Source organism: Macrotis lagotis, chromosome 1 (genome assembly GCF_037893015.1).
Source record: "Macrotis lagotis isolate mMagLag1 chromosome 1, bilby.v1.9.chrom.fasta, whole genome shotgun sequence".
In the NCBI taxonomy this organism is placed as follows: domain Eukaryota; kingdom Metazoa; phylum Chordata; class Mammalia; order Peramelemorphia; family Peramelidae; genus Macrotis; species Macrotis lagotis.
The window spans coordinates 455043286-455060731 of NC_133658.1; the positions used below are offsets into that span (position 1 = coordinate 455043286).

Sequence of the window (17446 nt, forward strand, 5' to 3'; positions counted from 1 at the left end):
TTGAAAGGCAAAAGTCTATAAGGTCTCATATAGGTTATAGAGCCTCTGATTACACATTGTTTTTCCTTCTTGCCCTGACATAGGCTGTTCTTGTCATCTCATATCTCGTTCCCAACATTAAATTGTAGGGGAAGTCAAACTTTATAAATGCTGGCAGAGTACAAAGTTTAACAAATTATATGATCCATGTACAAGTATTGGGGGAAAACAAGATACCTAATAATTGGGAAATTACTGAATGATTTTTAGTACATGAATATAATAGAAATTATAGATATAATGAATAAAAAAGCATGAAGTCTTTCCACATCAACTAATATAAAGTGAGGTAAAAGGAACAAAAACAACACACATAATGACTAAAACAATGTAAATGGAAAGCAACAATATCGTAATAATGCAAAATTGCAATGAATAAGTCTGGTTTGAAAAAATAGATGAGAATTCACCACCTTCCCTTCTTTGCAGAGGTGAGGACCATTAATGAAAAATATCATATCTAATGTTGTACCTGGTGTTTGTTTGGCCTTGCTAAACTGATGGGTTTTTTCCTTCTTTTTTTTTTTTTTTGGTTATAAAGAATGGCTTGGGGAAAGGACCATATTGTGAAAATTAAATGATATATAAAAACAGCTAATTATTTTTAGGTTTTTGCAAGGCAAATGGGGTTAAGTGACTTGCCCAAGGCCATGCAGCTAGGTAATTATTAAGTGTCTGAGGCCAGATTTTAACACAGGTATTCCTGACTCCAGGGCCAGTGCTCTATCCACTGCACCACCTCGCTACCCCCAAAACAGCTAATGTTAATAAAGTATTTTAATAACCCATGCTCTTTGTTTTTTTCACAATCAACTGAATTCAAAATCCCTCAAACCCCACAGTATTTACAAATAGGTTACAGTTACAGGGTAATTTTTTTCATTGATCTGGTATCAGTGCCTAAACAAATATATTCTGTACCTCTTACTCATATTTTTTGAAGCTAGTAAATTATAAACACCTGTACTCAGCATTATAGAAATAGTGAAGATATTGGACAAGTTGAATCCAATATACCCATCTTTCCATAGTGACTCACTGAATTTCATTAACGACATGGCAAAGGGTTAGAGATGCACCTAGAACCTCCTTTTTGAAACTATAGGAAGAACAAAGGACCATGCTCCACTGATTTGTCCAACAATATTTCCCATCACTTCCCCCAAATTTTCTCCTTAGGAACTTAATTTATCTTGTTTTTTTGTCTTTGCTTTTGTTTTTGCAAGGCAATGGGGTTAAGTGACTTACCCAAGGACACACAGCTAAGTAATTATTAAGTGCCTGAGGTTGGATTTGAATTTAGTTCCACCTAACTCCAGGGCCAGTGCAGTGCTCTATCCACTGTGCTACCTAGCCGCCCCAGGAACTTAATTTATCAAATGAATCAGATTTCATTGCATAAAATGATATGCATCACCTAAATCTTGTTCATCTCAAAGTAATAATAATAATAATAATAATAATAATAATAATAATAATGATGATGACTCAGAAATCAAGTTCCTCAGCAATCATTAATATGTTATAGATTTCCATGGTTACTATTTGAATCAAAATGCTGTTCCTTAAATTTCTTGCTATAATGTTTGAGTAGATGGAAAAACACTTGCTAACCTCAGAAACTACCAACTGTGTAACAAGATTTCAGTTTGTTTTCACCTTTTGTGAAGCCATAAGTAAATTCTTTCAAGCTACCCTAGGATAATAATGCATATAATTGGCTTTTATTGCCCAGAGTCACTCAAGCAATCATTACTTTGAAAGAAGTTTCATTGCCCTAGGGAGTTGCTGTTCAAAATACTGATAAGGTTAAACAATGTCTCTAGTGACTTCTTCCTGAAAGTGAAGTAAATGTCAAGAATAATGCCTATATCAAAAATTGCTCTAAATCATTTCTTATTAGAGAAATGCAAATTAAAGCATCTCTGAGGTATCACCTCACACCTCTTGGACTGGCCAATATGACCAGAAAGGACAATGATCATTGTTGGAAGGGTTGTGGGAAATCTGGGACACTAATACATTGTTGGTGGAGCTTTGAACTCTTCCAACCTTTCTGGAGAGCAATCTGGGCCAAGGTCCAAAGAACAACAAAAATGTGCATACTCTTTGATCCAGCAATACCACTACTGGGTCTATACCTTGAACAAAAATATTCATAGCAGCTCTGTTTGTGGTAGAAAAGAATTGGAAATCAGGTAAATGTCCTTCAATTGGGGAATGGCTTAGCAAACTGCAGTACATATATGTCATGGAACACTATTGTTCTATTAGAAATCAGGAGGGACGGGATTTCAGCGAAGCCTGGAGGGATTTGCATGAACTGATGCTGTGCTAGATGAGCAGAACCAGAAGAACACTGTACACTGTACACCCTAACAGCAACATGGGGGTGATGATCAAACTTGATGGACTTACTTATTCCATCAGTGCAACAATCAGGGACAATTTGGGGCTGTCTGCAATGGGGAATACCATCTGTATCCAGAGAAAGAATTTTTGGAGTTTGAACAATGACCAAGGAGTATTACCTTTAATTTAGAAAAAAAAAACCCTGCTATCTTATTGTCTGATTTTGTTATCTCTTTTATTTTATGTTTCTTCCTTAAAGATATGATTTCTCTCTCATCACATTCAATTTGGATCAATGTATACCATGGAAACAATGTAAAGACTGGCAAATTGCCTTCTGTGGGGGGTGGGGGAAGGAAGTAAGATTAGGGGAGGAAATTGTAAAACTCAAAATAAATAAAATATTTTAAAAAAATAATGCATAATTGTTGCACTGCTGTTAGGGTGTACAGTGTTCTTCTGGTTCTGCTCATCTTGCTCATCCCATCAATGCAACAATCAGGCACAATTGGAGAATACCCTCTGCATCCAGAGAAAGAATTGTGGAGTTTCAACAAAGACCAAAGACTATTACCTTTAATTTAAAAAAAAACATTATCTTATTATATAATTTTGCTATCTCTTATACTTTATTTTCCTTCCTTAAAGGTTATGATTTTTTTCTCATCACTTTTAACTTAGATCAATGTATACCATGGAAACAATGCTAAAACTAACAAACAGCCTTTGTGGAGAATGGGGTGGGGAGAAGGAAGCAAGATTAGGGGAAAATTGTAAAATTCAAAATAAATAAAATTTCTTAAAAAAAATTTTTTTTAAAAAAAGCAATAATGCAGATACTCTATACCAAGATAAAGTCAAAAGGTATGATTTAGATATAAAAGGTGATACCATTAGCTAATTAGAAAAGGTATGAATAGTTTACCTGTCAAATCAATGGAGAAGGGAAGAATTTATGACCAAACAAGAGATAGAGAATATGTTAAATGGATAATTTTGACCATTTAGCACAAAGAAATCAACCAACCAAATCAAGTGTGAGGAAGATGTGGGTGTTTGGGTTCCACAAGAATGTGAAGGGAGGATTGTAACTTTATATTACAAAGACTGGGCTCTGTCTATTGTTGCCTTATGGGCAGGTGGCCTCAAATCTGATGAAAAAACTGATGAGATTGCCCCACCTGTTTTTAACCTAGAGACTGACCTTCTCCTTTGTGCAAGCTCAAGGAGATCTAACTGTTCTTGCTTATTAGTATAAGGAGTAGGATGGGGAAATGTATAGGAACCAATGTATCAATTAGATTTGTGACCCCAGCCTATGACTGGCATGAAGGGGAAGGAATAAAGACTTTCAAACTGCATAAAAGAGCTTGTATTTTGGGGTTTCTCTTCCCTTCTCTCCCACCATGAGAGAAGTGTGCCATTTTGTTAATATATCTTAATAAAAAAAAAAATTTAATCACTTTGGACTAAATATTCTTGAGTCATTTATAACATCAAGTATTCAACCAAAATTAGAAGGAAAGCAAAAAGCTGTGAAAAAATTTCATAGACAGTGTTTCTCATTAAAAACTCCTTATTTCTGAAATACATAGAGCACTGAATCAAATTTATGAGAAAAGATGTCATTGCCCAATTAATAAATAGTCAAAGGATATAAACAGGGCAGTTTTCAGATGAAAACTGAAATATGAAAAAAATGCTCCAAATCATTATTAATTAGAGAAATGTAAATCAAGTCAGATTGGTTAATATGACAGAAAAGAAAAAATAATAAATATTGGAGGAAATATGAGAAAACTGGGACACTAATGTTCTGTTCGTGGCATTCTGGAGAACAATTTGGAACTATGTCTAAAGGGTTATAAAATTTTCAAACTCTCTGATCCAACAATTATTGGATGCAGTGGATAGTCCCCTGGACTTGGAGTCAGAGACTCCATCGACTAGGATTTGAGAGTTCAAATCACGCCTCAGACATTTGACACTAACTAGCTATGTGACCCTGTTCAAGTCACTTAATCTTGATTATCTCTCAAATCCAAGGTCACCTCCCCTACAGTCGTCCTGATTCATAACTGGCCACTGGACCCAGAGGAGAAAGTGAGGCCGGTGACTTAACATAGCACCCACTCACTCAAATTGAGTTCATGTGCTTGCATCATCTCCCCGATATCATGGTTTTCTTTGAGAATGAATGACAAATATCATTAACATCATTTATGTATCCTAAAGAGATCATAAAAAAGGAAAAAGGACCCACATGTACAAAAATATTTATAACAGATCTTTTCATGCTAACAAAGAATAGGAAATTGAGGGAATGCCCATCAAAAGGGGAATAGATGGAACAAGCTTTGTGTGATGTATGAATATAACAGAATATTATTGTTTCATAAGGAATGATAAGCAGGTGGATTTCAGAAAAACCTGGATTTATCTGAACTGATGCTGAGTCAATCAAAGTAGAACAACTGTACACATTAATAGCAACATTATATCACAATCAACTATAATAGACTTCCCTCTTCTCAGCAATACAGTGATCAAAGACAACTCTTAGGATTTGTGATGAAAAGTGCCATCCACATCCAAAGAAAGAACCATGGAATCTGAATGCATAACAAAGATACTTTTTACACTTTTTCATTTTTTTTTTCTCATGGTTTTCTCCTTTTACTCTGATTCTTCTTTCATAACATGACTACTATGGAAATATGTTTAATATGATTGTGCAAGTATAACCTATATCAAATTGCTTGCTGTCTTGGGGCCAGGAAGGGGGAGGAAAGTGAGTTAGGAAGAAAATTTCACAAAAATGAAAAGTAAAAACTATCTCTAAGTGGAAATGGAAAAATAAAATATCATTAAGATTTAGGAAAAAAAGAAATAATACATAAAAGAAGAATAGGAGCCAGCAGAGGTAAAAGGACTACGAATACTTAGTAACTTACAAGCTTAAATCTTTAATTTAGAAAAGGGAACTTGCATATTCTGAGAAAAATAACCTCTTCATTCTAAGGAATATGGAAGACCCATCAAAAAAGGTTGGAAGAAGAATTCAATTCAATTTTATCAACATTTTTTTTATGTATGGGCAATGTAGCAGCCACTGTGTTAAGTAATGGAAAAACAAAAATAAAAATACAAATAGTCCTTTCAAGGAGTCTAGAGCCCTTAGAGGCCATTTAGCCCATTCTTTCAATTTTATAAATCAGGAAAATGAGCCCAAGGGAAATTATGTTCAGTCACAATCATAAAAAAGAAGTATTTGAAGGCAGACCTTCTGACTCCAGATGCTGTGTACTTTTCACTAAGCCTCTCCCAAAGAGGTTTCATTCTGTTCTAATGAGGTGGACACCCTGACAAAAGCTAAGGAAGTAACTGTTTGATAAGACAATTATAATTAAAAATTCATCTGTCTTCCTTGAGGCATGACACTAGGATAATGTCAAAGGGTTGCTAAGACTGTTTAATATTTTGAACTCTACCCACTTCTGGTTATTAAAAATGAAGATAAATAATATTGCAACAAGGACTGTGCCATTGCTAGGGATTGTGAAGATATGAATAAAATACTTTAGTCTTTGAGGGCACAAATCATGTTCTTATCATGGAAGGTAGAAGTCCCTAAAAGAAGGCAGATCCAGGAAGAGAACAATTGTTGAACAAACAGGTTTCTGAGGTTATCATATCAACATTTGGTGCTGGTTTAAAATAAAGAAATTTTGAGCTCTGGACCTAGGATAGACTAGATCAAGTAAAAATATAATTATAATTTTATAAATCTGATTGATTAGAAAGATTTTTAAAAAATTTTTCTTAGTATTTTATTTTTTAGCAACTACATAGAAAGCTAGTTTTCAGCATTAATTTTTGTAAAATTTTGAGTTCCAAATTTTTCTTTTTTCCTTACACCCTCCTTAAGATGGCAAGCATTCTGATAAAGATTATACATACATAATATTTGTATAATCATTCCATATTAGTCATGATGCAAAGAAGAATCAGAACAAAAGGGAAAAGCCATGAGAAAGAAAGTGAAAACAGTAGGCTTTAATTTGCATTGAGACATCATAGTTATTTTTATTTAAGTGGATGGCATTTTCCAGAGCAAGTCTTTAGAATTGTCTTTGAATACTCTATTGCTGAGAAGAGTTAAGTCTATCATGGTTGATCATCACACAATGCGGCTTTTATTGATGCCAGGAAAATAGTCTTGAGGAGTGGGGCTTTAAGGATCGATATGGATTTTAGGTGATGAAATCAGGTTCTTTGACTTACAAGGGTAAGATAAAGCATAGATTTCAATTCACAGATTACTACAAAAGTTCACAGGTTGATGATTCTAAGTGAATTTTAAGAAAATAATAAACTGGAGGGGGGGCAGCTAGGGGCACAGTGGAAAGAGCACCAGTCCTGGAGTCAAGAGTATCTGAGTTCAATTTGGCCTCAGACACTTAATGATTACCCAGCTGTGTGACCTTGGGCAAGTCACTTAACTCCATTGCTTTATTTTTTAAAAAAATGTAAACTTAAGCAAGGAAGAGACAGCTATAAGCTAGCCTGGGGAGAATAGCAAAGACAGGCAAGGACAAAGAAAGGCAAAAAAGGAAAACAGCCATGAGACAGTCATGGATCCTATATGGAGATGAGCATAGACCAAACTTTAATAGGGAGCCTAGCCCATCTCTCATGCAGGGAGGAATTAAGGGGTGGGGGTCAAGGACTGACCCATCTGAACTTGACTGAAGTCAGGCAGATACCTTGGAAAATTAAGAGCCAGACATGTGGAGGAAGGAAACGGGGAAGGGGCTGATGTTGCTTTCTATTATCTTAGTGAATTTACATTTGAGAAAAGAGTTAAAATGAATACTGAGGAGGTAGTCAGAGATCCACAGAAAAATGTCAGACAAGCATACATAGTTCCTTAATACTACTGGAAAGGCCAGAAAAATATTTCTCTAATATTTCTCCTTCAACATTACTATGTACAATATTCTAGTTCTATTCACTTGATTTTGCATCAGTTCATGTAAGTCTATATAGGTTTTTCTGAAAACTACTCAATTCTTTTTAATTTATTTTTAAATTTTTTTATTTTAAGGCAATGGGATTAAGTGATTTGCCACTGTGCCACCTAGCTGTCCCTACTCATCATTTCTTACAGAAAAACAGTATTCAATTATTTTCATGTACCATAACTTGTTCATCCATCCCCCATTTGATGGACATTCCCTCAATTTCTAATTGTTTTCCACCAAAGAAAAATATGCTATAAATATTTTTGTATATGTTGGCCTTCTCCCCTTTTTTATAATACCTTTGTGATAAAAACCTAGTAGTGGTATTTCTGCATCAGAGGGAATGCACAGTTTTGTAGCTGGGTACAGTTCCAAATTACTCTCCAGTATGGTTGGATCAATTCACAACTCTACCAACAGTTCCAATTTTCCCACATCCCCTCCAACATTTATCATTTTCCTTTTCTGTCCTATAAATTATCTGATAGGTATGAAGTAGGACTTCAGAATTGTTTTAATTTGCATTTCTCTAATTAATGGGGGCTTGAAACATTTTTAATATGATTATAGTTTTTAATTTCTTCATCTGAAAACTGCCCTGTTTATATCCTTTGACTATTTATCAGTTAGGGAATGAGTAGTATTCTTATAAATTTAACTCAGTGCTCTTTTAGAAATGAGGAGCTTTTATTAGAAACACTATCTAACAAAGATTGTTTCCCAGTTTTCTGTTTTCCTTCTAATCTTGGTTGCATTGTTTCTTGTGTAAAAGTTAAAAAAAATAAAATCAAAATTATCCATTTTGTATTTCATAATATTCTCTATTTCTTGATTAGTCATAGATTCTTCCCCCTCCATAGACCTGACAGATAAACTATTTCTTGTTCTCTTAATAGAAAATTTTTAAACTGAAAAGGGAAGGTACAGAGAAAAAGCTGCTCACATGTGTTTACTAACCAAGAGAACATCTAGGGAGGTATCTAAATGGGAGAAAAAAAATCACAATTAAGATACTTAGTAATTCAAAATTCAAGAAGGCATCTAGCAATAAAACATATATACATATTTCTCTATAAAAATGCATATAGTATAAACAATAAGAAAAGTAGACTAGAGATCCTCAAGCAGGAACCATTGGTCCATTGAAAGAATTTATCATGTATAACTAGAAGACCTCTTGCCATCAAATGCTACCACTCAGTGTCTGGCTGCCTGATCACTCTACCCCTTACTCAACCAAGTATTATTACTAATGTTAGGGCAGGCCTTATGTCAGTATGTATTCATTCAGGTTTAATTCTGGGATGAAATAACACTCTTGTAAGTCATCTATGAATCAAACAAGAAATGATAAGGTGTCAGTCGTCACTTAAATAGGAGCACACTGAATAATTGGTTTGTTGGACTTAAAAAAAACATACTCATGTGTTAGAATTCAGGAAGGTGAAAGCAGAGCACAGAACATCTAGATGGAGATCAGTGGAGTGAGAAGCAACTGATATTGTCATGGAAGTATAGTACAGATTATATGGATAAAAAGGGGAAAAGATGAATGGTTGAGGAAAAGATTAAAGACCCATAGTGCTTAAATTTTTGCAAAGCTTTCATTGCCTCATTTGAGCCTCTGAATAAACCTATAAAAGCCCATTGTACCTCTCAGCTACAATAGATCTTAATATTCCTTTTTTTTTACAGATAAAGAAACTGAAATTCAGAGGAGTTAAATGACTTGCCCACAAAGTTAAGTAAATTTTAGAAGCAGGATTTTAACTCATGTCTTATGGACTTCAAGTATACAAGCAGTTGAGGGAAATTCTAGAACTGATTCTAACCAAGGAAAACCAAAGAGCATTATAATTCAGGGTTATACTTCAAAGGGGAAGGTGAGGAACAAGACAGATGCCCATTGACTGAAGAATAACTAAATAAATTGGGACATGTGAACAGGGTGGTATGTTACTTTGCAATAAGAAAAAATAAATATAGAAGATTAAAAAAAACCCAGAAAGACTTTTATGAATCAATGAATAGTGAAATAAGGAGAACAAGGAAAACAATATTTGAAATGACTATAGCAATGTTAATGGAAAGAACAAAAATCAAAATTCATCATTGAATAATTTCTAATTACTAAAACTTGTACTTAAAGAAGAGTTGAAAAATGCCCTTCCTACCCTTTTTTCAGAGGTGAGGGTCTATGGATGCAGAATATTGCTTTTACTGTCAGACCTAGTTAATTGGGTTTTTATTGACATGGTCTTTTTCTTTTTCTTTTAAAAAAAATCCTTGTTTCAAAGGATGGGTTGACTGAGTAAGTGATGGGGGCGGGGCAGGGCATATTCAGAAATGAAGGTAATATAAAAAGCAAAAGATATCAATAAAAACAAGAATTAAAAAAAAGAAAGTGATGCTTGTTCTTCATTCTCAAAGAAGACCATGACATCAGAGAAGGTGATACCATGACAAGCAAGTGAATTGGATTTGAGTAAGGGGATGCTGTGCTAAGTCATGAGCCTTAATTTCAGCTCCAGAGCTATCTGAGTCCAGAACCCAGATATGAATCAGAATGACTGGAGATGACCCTGGATATGAGGCAATCAGGGTTCAGTAACTTGTCCAAGATCACACAGCTAGTAAGTGTCAGTAGTCTGAGGTTGAATTTGAACTCCTACCTCAGAAGGTCACTGTACCACCTAGTTGCCATGAATGAAACATATTTCTTTTTTCCCCCTAGGTTTTTACAAGGTAAATGGGATTAAGTGGCTTGCCCAAGGCCACACAGCTAGGTAATTATTAAGTGTCTGAGACTGGATTTGAACCCAGGTACTCGTGACTCTAAGGCCAGTGCTTTATCCACTGCGCCACCTAGCTGCCCCAACATATTTCTCTTCTAACAGAAGAACTTGGGGAATTACAAGGACAAATTTCCAGATGTTGTCATTGTGTCAGTCTTTTTTGTTTTTCTTGGGTTTAATCAGGAAGGGTCAGGAAATTTCTGGAATTTAATAAAATATAAAGATAAAAAACTACCAATAAAATTTTTTTAAGATGGGAAAGTAGGTAGAAAGACACTGTTTAAAACAAACAGAGGTATCTCTATAACAGAGCAAATATTGTACCCAAAGAAAGACTCTCATCTATTGCATCCCTTTCCTTATTTTCACTGAGGTGTAAATTAAAGCCTCTGGTTCTCAATAACTAATGGACTCTCCTTCCAATTTTAGTGAATTTTCTGGTTGAAGAGCAACCCATAGACATTTAATACAGCGAACTTTCTGGAAAACTGTAGGACTGAGCAAATATTTGTTTACTTTATTTTGTTGCCATGTAAGAACTTTTGAAATTTCTGTAAGAAAAATCTGTTTTTATTAAATACTAAAGGTAGAGTAGCATCAGAGAAACCAGGGCTACCTGACTTAAAATTCTTCTCCACTCTAGTGAAAAAGATTCACAATTATTCAGAAATGTGGTATAAAATGTTTGGTAAGAAAACTTTGTAATAAGACCATTACCTAGCAGATTTCTCCCTTCCTCTGCAATAAAGATTAGCTTTCCCTTTAAGATAAGAACCTGATTGTCTCCTGAATTCCATGAAATTTCATGGTTATTATATAAGGGCATAAAAAAATACACACTTGGTGGGGAGCGAAGGATGTGGTCTCTGACTTGGTAGATCTCTGAAACCAGTGAAAATTCTGTTATCCCACTGATCAGATATATCTCTATATGAAAATGAGGACATAAGCTTCTATAAAGAAGTTGTGTCATTATAAACCTGTTGCATATCTTCCTGTCTTGATCATCCTGCAAAAGTTGTATTGCAAGCATAACTCTGAGAGTGAACTGGTTTGACACACTCTAAAACTGGGGAGAAAACTTTTGATTTCTAAGAACAGTGCAATGAAAGCTGAGAAACAACTAATGGAATTGGTAGCTGCATAATCAAAAGGGATCTCTCTTGATTGGAGGGGTGAGGACTGGCAGGCACTCAGAAAAGAACTCAACTCTGACCCAGAGGTTTTCAGAACCATGAGACCAGAGAATGAGAACATGAAGTAGAGACTTGGGAATTACCACTGATAAGAAAACAACAGAAAATCCAGATTTATCTTATTACTATTCCTAGAAGGAGAACAATTTCCTCGCCTGAGGGAACAGAATGGACAAGACTTCATTATCTAGGAACTGGGTAATTTGAATGAGATTTTTCAAATAGAAAGCTGATGAATCATTATCGTAATGACTCCCAGGTTAGTGGTTTGAGGAAGCCAATGAATAAACATTCTCTGCAGCTGAGTAACATAGGCTTAAGGAGATATCTGAAGCTTTTCACAGACCTGTCCTCTCTTCCTTTTTTATCTGGCTAAAATAGGGTCACTCACACTTGACCCCATAAATATGATTTCTAGTTACAACCAGTTCTAGTGGGAAGTTGCAAAAGATGAGGTGAAATTGCTATATAGATTATAGACAGATAGACAGACAGGCAGAGAGATAGATGAAAGATGGATGGATAGAAAGACAGATGGACATAGGCCAATGAAACTGATGAAATTTGAGCAGGAAGACAGAATACTTATGACTTGGGCAAATACAGCTGTCAATATTTTAGAATGGGCAGTGTGAAGGAGTTTACTTTACTGTTGGGTAGGCAAGGGGTAATGACATCCTTTGGGGAATGGGGTGGGACAGGAAGCTTGGGTTGGGGCTCCTAAAACCTGATAAGTCACATTAATTGATTGCCAGTCTATGGGGATACTAGTGAAATCAAATACTGAAATTCAGCACCCTTAAATCTCACCTAAGGCAAAAGTAACCTCCTAAAACTCCTGCCATTTAAATCATTCAGGGGAAACTATAGAAAGCAAATCTTGGAGGAAAGGGGTCTTATGGACTCTTAGAAGTCAGGATCCATGCCAATTCTTACATATATAATTGGGGGGTTAGTTCAAACAGAGACCCTTATTTTCAGTTACCTGAAGCACCTTGTGTAGTTAATACCAAATAATATCAGGTTCCAGAATTGGTCAGGAGATAGGATGAGAAAGATATTTTTTCCTTAGTGATAAAGAAGTTATATGGAACATTTCATTATACTGTTTCTATTTACAATAACTCAGTGTTGTTGTAAGGCAAATGGCATATGGAAGCTTTATATGGATTATGGGAGCTGAACAAAGTTGGCAAGCCTGTACTGATAGTACACTTGTTCTTGAACTCATTAATGTTTTAGACCAGGTTAGCAGAGGCCCAGGGTGAGTGGTATATGGTTATTGACCTCACCAATATTGTCTTCTCTCTTCCTTTGGCTGAGATTAGCAGAAGCAGTTTGTTTTCACTTGGGAAGGAATCCAGGATACTTTCACTGTCATTCAGGGTGATTGAACTCTCCTTCATACTGCCATATTATGGTCTCAGGGAGAGACTGAAAGAGGACTCCCTTACAGGCCCAAGTGTATGTAATCTCAAACTATACAACAAAACTGTATTTATCCAACAATTTGATTCTGGGTAGGAAATACATTGATGAATGGAACAAATGAGGTATATAATATACAGAAGCAAAAACCTAATTACCAAGTTTTTGCTAAACCAAAGATAGAAGTTATTAGAAATAGAACTAACTATTCAACAAAAACAATTGGGAAAACTGGAAAAAGTCTGACAGAAACAATATATTATACTATGATAAGCTCCAGAGGGTATATAAAGAATGATGCAATGGAGGAGGAGCATGAAAGAAATTAACTGTCAGATTTATGGATTGAAAAGGAATTCATGACCAAACAAGAAATAGAAATGTCCATAGGAGATAAAACTGATAATTTTTATTAATTTTAATAATTTGATAAACTTAAAACTTTTTTTCACAACCAAAACCAATATAGCTAAAATTAAAAGAAAAATAGGAAATTAGTAGGGGAGGTGCTGCAGGAAGTTTCTCTTATAGAAGTCTCATTTTAAAGACATATAGGGAACTGAATCAAATTTAATAGAATAAGAACCATTTTCCAATTGCTAAATGATCAAAAATAAACAGCTAATTCTCAGAGAAAGAAATACAAATAATCACATGAAAAAATAAATCCCTCAAATCATTGGTAATGAGAAAAATGATATGTTTTAACAACTCTGAAGAACTACCATTTCATAACTTTCAGTTTTACAAAAAGATGATGAATGCTGGAGTGGCTGTAGGAAAATAGATATTTTAACATACTACTGGTAGAATTGTGAACTATTCCAATCATTCTGGATAGAAGTTTGGAACTGCCTCAAAACAGTTTATTTATTGTGTAAACACAGCCATATCATTATTATGTCTATATCCTCAAAGAGATTAAAGAAAGAAAAAAAGCAAATATTATTTATAGCAGTCTTTTTTTGTGTGCAAAGAACTAGAAATCAAGGGAATGCCTATCAATAGTGGAATGTCTTGACAACTTATAACATATGAATGTGATGGAGTTCTGTCATACTCCATTTCATTGCACAGTCCCAAGAAATGATAAAGGGGATAAAATCAGAAAAATATGACATGACTTATATGAACTGATGCAAAATAAGTGATCAGAACCAGCAGAACAATTTATAAGAACAGCAATACAGTTCAGTGGTGGGAGTCAGCCAGTTCATACATATTTAGCAGAACTGATATTTAATTTTTGTTGAGTTGGGTGAATCAGATGTTAACATGTCACTTGTAATCAAGGTTCTCTCTAAGGTGGGTGCCTGGACAGCTGCCCAATGTAGAAATCACAAATTCACATTCCTTACTCTTTTTTTAATGTTCATCTGGGCAAACAGCATTTCAACAGCCTGTGATAATGTTCATTCTGTCCATAGGTGAAAAATGATTGGCAGAACTATGCTTGTAATATTTATTTATTCATTTCTTAAAACTCATTATACCTTTTAATTCCCTTGTTTTTGTTACTTCAGCAAACAAATACATAATGTAAAGAGAAAAAGTGTTAAACAACCAGGAGGTGACCTATTGTTTGTTTTTGCCTCTTGTTTCTTCTTGGTGTTATGCCCAAAATTTCTCTGAGATATTATGAGTGTGCTGGGGTTCCCTCTATGGTGAAACCAGTAAGTAGTAAGCTGGGACACAATAACCAATAGAAATATAGATTTTAAGGGTTATTTTATCACCCACTTCAAAAGTCATTAGAAATAGAAAAAAAAGAGTTAGACTAGGTAGAATGAGTTTTGGTTTTGCATATGTTCCAACATTGACTGCTGTGGTCATGTGACTACTTTCACTAAGGAGGCATTTGCTTACTGTAATACAACATAATCTAGTTTTTAGTACTTTTATTACTGTTATTTATTAACTGAATGAAATATTAAACTATCATTTTGTATATCTTTTTGTATACTTAAAAAGGATCACTAGGGCAGAGAAAAAGTTGTTAATTTATTTGAATCCCACCCTGAATATAGTCAACTCGCAAAGACTTGGGGTCTCTAAAAAAACACAATGGTTGACCATAATTCCAAGAATTCATGATGAAATATGCTATCTCCTGGTAGAGAAATAATAGAGATTGAGTACAAAATGAAATATATTTTCTTTTCCTTTTGTCTTTTTTTTTTCTTTTGCTGGATATAACAAGTATAGGAATTTGTTTTCTATGACTATATATATTTGTAATGGCTTTTATTTTTCATACCTTTTAATTGTTAAGGGAAGAAAGGAGGAGGAGGAAAAGGTAATGGATCAGAAAATAAATGAAATTGAAATCAAAAAGAAAAAAGTGACTTCCTTTCTTAAGAGCATTGATATACATCATTATACTGACAAAACAAGATGAAGCAATAATATGAAGGGCAATATGAAAAACAAAGGGTAGGAAACCAACTCTTAAGAAAATAAAGGATGAGGGGAGTGAAGAGAGACTGCTGAGGTCTGGCCTCCCTCCCTGGAACAGGACTCTGGGGTTCTGACTACATTCAGATCCTGATCGCAGTCTAGGCCCCCCCATAGAACAGCAGGGCCTTTCCTCCACTCAGCTCCATGGCAGAGGGGTGCGCTTGTGGTCATTCACAGACCAGGAGGGAACACAGAGCCTCACACACTCAAAAGCTCAAGAAGCACCCCCAAACCAGGCACAGGCTAGAAAAATGAGTAAGCAGAGGAAAAAAGAGGAACATCATTGAGAAATACTTTGCCTGTGATCCCAAGAAGGATCAAAACACTCAATCTGAAGATGAGGAGGTATTAACCTCCTGCATCTAAATACTCCAAAAAAAAAACAGAAATTGGGCTCAGGCTATGATAGAGCTCAAAAAAGACTTTTAAAATCAAGTGAGGGAGATAGAAGAAAAATTGGGAAAAGAAATGAGAGAGATGCAGGAAAAACATGAAAAAGAAGTCAGCATCTTAGTCAAGGAGATCCAAAAAAATGCTGAAGAAAACAACATGTAAAAACCAGCATAGGTCAAATGGATAAATCAGTTCAAAAAGTTACTGAGGAGAAGAATGCTTTTAAAAAGCAGAACTGACCAGATGGAGAAAGAGATAAGAAAGCTCTCTGAGGAAAACAAATCCTTCAGACAAAGAATGGAACTGAGGGAGGTTCTCATTTTGTGAGATATCAGGACACAATACTTCAAAACCAAAAGAATGAAACATTAGAAGAAAATGTGAAACATCTCACTGAAAAAACAACTGATACGGAAAACAGATTTAGGAAGGATAATTTAAAAATTATTGGAATACCTGAAAGTCATGATCAGGAAAAGAGCCTTGACATCATTTTCAAAGAATTACTACAGAAAAATTGCCCTGATATCCTAGAAGCAGAGGGCAAAATAGAAATGGAGAGAATCTACCATAATCTTCCCGAGAAAGAGATCCCCAAAAAAACAACCTCCAGGAATTATAGCCAAGTTCCAGAACTCCCAAATCAAAGAGAAAATATTACAAACAATCAGAAGGAAACAATTCAAATATCATGGAGCTGCAGTCAAGATCTCACAGGACTTAGCAGCAACTACATTAAAAGCTCATAGGGCTTGGAATATAATATTCTGGAAGGCAAAAAAGCCTTGAATGCAACTGTGAATCAACTATCCAGCAAAATTGAACATCCTCTTCCAGGGAAAAAGATGGACTTTCAATGAACCAGGGGAATTTCAAATGTTCCTGTTGGAATGGCCAGAGCTGAACAGAAGGTTTGATCTTCAGATACAGGACTCAGGTGAAGCATGGAGATTGGAGGAGAGGGGGAAAATACGAAGGACTTAATGATGATGAACTGCATGTATTCCTGCATAGAAAAATGACACTGATAATACTCATATGAACCTTCTCAGCTAATAGAGCAGGTAGAGGGAGCTTTTATAATTGAAGCACAGGAGAAAGCTGAATTTGAAGATAAAATATGGTGTAAAAATGGAGTCAATAGAAAAAAGGGAAATGTAATGGGAGAAAGAAAAAGGAGAGGGAGAATAGGCCAAGATATTTCCTATAATAAGATTTTTCTTTATTACAATGAGCTATTGCAATTATCTGGAAGGAGGGAAGGCAAGGGGGAATGAGGGAATTTTCACTCTCATCAGAGGTGGCTAGGAGAGGAAACAGCATATGTACTCAATGGGGTATAGACATCTGGAGTAAGAAGGAGGTGGGGGGGACAGGGGGAAGGGGTGGGGATGTGAATGAAGGAGGAGAGAATGGACCATGGGGGGAGATTGGTCAGATATAACACACTTTCTTTTTTACTACTTGCAAGGGGCTGGGATTGGATGGCCTGTCCAGTACCATAGGGCTGAGTGGATGCTGGGCCTAAGGGGTGGTATGTGGGCTCAGGGCCTCTTGGCCCCAGGACTGGGGATCTGTCTGCTGCACCACTCAGCTACCCTACAGTAGAGACAGAGTGAAAGGAAGGGAGAAAATATAGTACATGTTAGTGGAGAAGTAAGAATGGAGGGAGTTGCAATCAGCAAAGAAAACAGTGGAAAAATATGGAAGTAACTTTTGTGATGAACTTATCATAAAGAATGTGATCCATCTGCAACAGAGC

At 35.4% G+C, this 17446-nt stretch overlaps 1 protein-coding gene across 2 annotated transcripts in view; it reads right to left on the reverse strand.

Moving 5' to 3' along the window:
• The window catches only part of SLC25A48 (solute carrier family 25 member 48), a 90685-nt gene that overhangs the window by 35491 nt on the left and 37748 nt on the right, over nt 1–17446 (reverse strand). The window lies entirely within an intron of this gene.